The following is a 5,128-nucleotide window of genomic DNA, read 5'->3' on the forward strand; positions in this document are numbered from 1 at the left end:
AAAGTAAGAAAATTATTGGACTAATAAGGCAAGAACTAGGTTTTATGAAAAATCAATCAAATAGATAATCATTGATCAATTGGATCAAAAAAGGAAAGAATACCAAATTACCCATTTTAAAAGTGAAAAAGACAAGATTACCATCAATAAAAAAGAAATTAAAATAATAATTTGGAGTTATTTTGAACAATTATATGCCAAGAAAATCTGTTAATCTAAATGAAATAAATATTTAAAGAAATATAAAATGTTTGGACTAATAATAAGAAGAAAGAGAATATTTAACAATTCCATTTCAGAAAAAGAAATTATACAAGCTATCAATGATCTCTCTAAGAAAAAAGGCCAAGGACAGATGGATTCAAAAGTGATTTCGACAACCATTTAAAGAATAATTAATTTCAATACTTCATAAATTATTTAGAAAAAAAATGTGATGAAAGAGTTCTATAAAATTCCTTTTGTAACACAAATTTGATGCTGATGTCTAGACCAGGAAGAACAAACACAGAGAAAGAAAATTATAGACCAAATCTCCATAATGAATAGTGATGCAAAATTTTTAAATAAAATACTACCGAGGAGATTATAACAACATATCATAAGGATCATACTGTATGTCCAGGTAGGGTTAGGGTTAGAGTTAATGGAATGCAAGGATGGTTAAATATTAGGGAAACTTTCAAAATAACTAAACATATTAACAACAAAATCTATGGAAATCATGTGATTATTTCAATAGATAGAGAAAAGAATTTGGACAAAATATAATACCCATTCCTTTTAAAAACACTAGAGAGGTGCCCTGAGCTCCACCCTCTGTTCCCAATTGAGAAAATTTGAACTTCTCCTTCTTCTCTGGAAAATGGGTTAAGGTGGAGAATCCTGCTCTGTTCCACAGCCCACCAGCACGCACTCATCTCAGCTCTCAGGTGTGCCCCATTCTACCCATCAGCTACAACACTGTCCAACTTGAAGCTAAAGAATGACTACTCATGGCAAGACATGCAAAAATTCTTCAGGTGAACATTTAATTCACGTTTCAAACCCAAATATCTCAAAAATGAAAGAAGAGATGTTCTCTATCATTTCAATCTTGGAACTAAAACTCATGATTTGTCAACTATGTTTGGAAATGTGAAGTTCCTATGTGTTGGAGGAAGTCCTTCCCTGATGAAAGCTTTTATTCACTTCATAGCTGAAGAACTGGGACTTGCAAAACCTGGCATGGACTATCCTAAACTTTGTGAAGGAACTGACCACTTTGCCATGTATAAGATTGGACCTGTATTAACAGTTAGTCATGGTATGGGCATTCCTTCCATTGGAATCATGTTACATGAATTTTCAAGTTACTATATCATGCCAAGTGTTCTAATGTTACCATCTTTGCATTGACACATCTGGTGGAATAGGTCTAGAGCCTGGTTCAGAGATGCTAACTAAACAAGCTGTAGATTCTTGCTTCAAACTTGAATTTGAAGTTTGTTTTGGGGAAAGGAGTAGAGCCATCTACAGATCTCTGTGCTGACCTAATTCAGGAATTATTGTCATGTACCAAGGAAATTAATTAGTTTAATACTGTTATGGGAAATACCATGTATACTTTAGACTTCCAAGAAGGTCAAGGGTGGATGGATGGTGCTTTCTGCTCATATATTGAGAAAGATAAGTTCCAGTATTTACAGGCTTCTCATGATGCTGGAATCAGAAACATTGATATGGAATCTACTATCATTGCAGCCATGTGCAGTGCCAGTGGCATCCCAGCTGTTGTTGTGTGTGTTATTCTTCTGAATCTTCTCAAGGGAGATCAGAATACCAGTCCCCGTGATGTGCTTGTAGAGTACCAACAAAGACCACAGAAGTTGGTAGCATGTTTCATTAAGAAACATCTAGAAAAAGCATGAAAACCTTTTTTAATTAAATTTAAGAAAATCCTCTATAATTTGTGCAATTAAAATAGAGGATCCCAGTTATATTCTTTGTTAAATTTTATAAACTATAACACATACATTTGATTTGTTTATAAAAAATAAAACACTAGAGAACACTGGAATGAATGGAAACATTGCTCAGAATGATAAGTAGCAACTATCTAAAACTAATAGCAAATGTTATGTATAATGGAAATAAAATAGAAGCCTTCCCAATAAGATTATGAATGAAGCAAGGATCTCCATTATGACTAGTACTATTTTATATTGTATTAGAAATTCTAATTATAGCAAGAAGATAAGAAAAAATTGAAGGAATTAGAAAAGGCAATGAGTAAATGAGTATCATGAGTACTCATTTACAATGAGTAAAGCTATCACTCTTTGAATATATGAAGGTATATCTAGAAAATCCTAGATAATCAACCAAAAACCTAATCAAAATATTAACAACTTTATCAGAGATAGATAAAAAATAAACAAAAAACTTCTTCAATGTTTATATAACCAATAAAACATGTAACACAAAATAGAAAGAGAACTCCAACTTAAAGTAGCTGTATACAATATAAATTACCTGGGAATTTCTTTGGGAAGACAAACCTAGGAATTATATGATCACACTTGCAGAGTGCTCTTCACACAAATAAAGTCAAGTTTAAACAATTGAAAAAAAACATTAATTGCTCATGGAATGGCTGAGCCAATATAATAAAAATGACAATTCTTGCTAAATTAATTAATTTATTCAGTGCCATATAAAACTACCAAACTACCAAACATACTATCAAACTACGAAAAATTATCTTCTAGTGCTAGGAAAAATAATAACAAAATTTATCTGGAAGAACAAAGGACATAGAGTATCAAGAGAATGAATGAAAAATATGAAGGTGGCTTAGCAATATAGAATCTCAAACTTTATTACAAAGAGACAATCATTAAAACCATCTGGTATTAGTTTATAAAAAGAGTGGAGGACTAATGGAATAAGCTAGGTACTCAAAATGCAGTAGTAAAAATGATTGTAGTAACCTAGTCTTTTCCAAACCCCAAAATCCATGCTTCTGGAATAAGAACATACTATTTGACAAAAACTGCTGAGAAAACTGAAAAAAGGTATGGCAGAAATTAGGTATAGGCCAACATCTCTTTCTATATACCAAAAATTCAAATTAAAACAACTCTGTTACTACCTCATACACATCAGACTGGCTAACATTACAAAAAAGGAAAATGATTAATTCTGGAGGAGAGGTGGAAAAATTGGAACACTAGTACACTGCTGGTGGAGTTGAGGACAGGTACAATAATTCTGGAGAACAATCTGGAAACATGCCCAAAAGGCCAAACTGTGTAAACCTTTTTCCCATCAGTACCACTACTAGGTCTATATTCCAAAGAGGCTAAATGTGTGGTAAAAGAAACTGCCTATACAAAAAATATTTAAAGTAGCTCTTTTAATGATGTCAAAGAAACTGAAGGATATCTATCAGTTGAGGAATGGCTGTACAAAATATGGTATAGATGATAATGGAATGCAATATCCATTAGAAATGACAACTTCAAGGGACTCATGATGAAAAAATGATATCCATTGCCACAGATGGAACAGATGAAAGAACTACTTTGAAAGAACTGAAAACTTATAGACTCAGAGAATAAACTCTGAAAAAAAGCAGCACAAAAATCGTGAAGCTTGAATAGTGCCATCTTTAACCTAGGAGTGGAGCTCAATATTAACATCAAGTTAATTGTCAAACAATAAGCTAGAAAAAATTATCAAACAAAACATTAAAAATTTGATCATAGTTAATATGGTAACAGGGAAGAACAAACATAAACTCAGAGGAAGACAATGTCAAAATAGCTCCATGCAAAGTTTCAAAGAAAAATGTCAATTAATTACAGGTTAAAAAGAAAAAGAATTACTTACACAGTTGAAAAAGGAAAACTAGAAATATTGGAGATGATGAAGGAAAATTGAAACATTAATGACATATTTGTTAGTGTAGTTGTGGAAAGCAATTTGGAATTATGCCCAAATGGCTAAAAACTCTATATCCTCTTTTACCTAGCAATATCATTATTATCTATATCACAAATATTCCAAATAGTAAGAATAATATTTTATGCTGGTCAACTATAATTGACTTACATATTTTAAGCAATACAATGATCTTAGACAATTTCAGGGGACATGATAAAAATATTATCCAACTTGAAAGGTAAACTGATGGAATCTGAATGCAGTTTGAAGCATACTTTTTTACCTTTATATTTATTATTTTGCAGAGGAGAGAGGTCTATATTTCCTTTTATAGTAATGAATAGTTTGGAAATGTGTTCTATATGATTGTACATGTATAACCTATATCAAATTGCTTTACTATTCAGTGGTAAAAGTGAAGGAGAGAATTTGCAACTGGGTTTAAAAAAAAAAGAAGGCTAAAAATTGTTTTGACATGTAATTGGAAAAAAACATTTTATTAAAAATACTTTTACCTCCATACCGTAATGAAAAGAACCAACAAAGAAATATGACAGGAACTGAGGTGGGGTTATCTTTTAAGAAGAGTAAGGCATAAATGATGGAAAGCCTATGCATTCCTCTGGTAAGCACATATTTCCAAAAGAACTAGAGGAAGACTATCTGAAGGAATTGTAGGAACTAATGAGTAAGAATCACATGGGATTAAATGCTGTAAACTGTAATACATATTATTAGAAAGAATAGCTGCTTCATTGAAAAGGTCACCTTTAAATAGTATAACTGAAGTAGGGTATGAGATTCTGGTCAAAATGTAATTTTCACTTAGTTTCTTCCAGTTCCCCCAATCATTCTTTTGAGTCCAGAATGTCTAATTTGTTTTTCAAACTCAGCCATAGTTTGAATGATTACTGAGGGTAACATAGATAATAAGTTTCTCAGACTACATTTAAACCCTGATCTTCCGGATTCCAGGTCCTACCCACTACAATGCCTAACTGTTTCTAATGCACACAAAAAAGTGAGTTTTATGAATTTTTTGTGTATCCTTCTACTTTAATGAATCTACTACTTACTCAATTGTTTTTTGTTAAAGCTTTAGAGCAGAGGTTTCAAAATCTTACATACAGCTCTTCAGAGTTGTCCAGAGCAGATAAAATTGTGACTGGGAAATATTTATCAAAATATATTTTAAAAAATT

At 31.7% G+C, this 5,128-nt stretch overlaps 1 pseudogene; it reads left to right on the plus strand.

The window, feature by feature from the left end:
- The first annotated feature begins 985 nt into the window (after positions 1 to 985).
- On the plus strand, positions 986 to 1,910 carry LOC100013453 (uridine phosphorylase 1-like; annotated as a pseudogene).
- The last annotated feature ends 3,218 nt before the right edge of the window (positions 1,911 to 5,128 follow it).

This window comes from Monodelphis domestica, chromosome 6 (genome assembly GCF_027887165.1).
Source record: "Monodelphis domestica isolate mMonDom1 chromosome 6, mMonDom1.pri, whole genome shotgun sequence".
Taxonomy (NCBI): Eukaryota; Metazoa; Chordata; class Mammalia; order Didelphimorphia; family Didelphidae; genus Monodelphis; species Monodelphis domestica.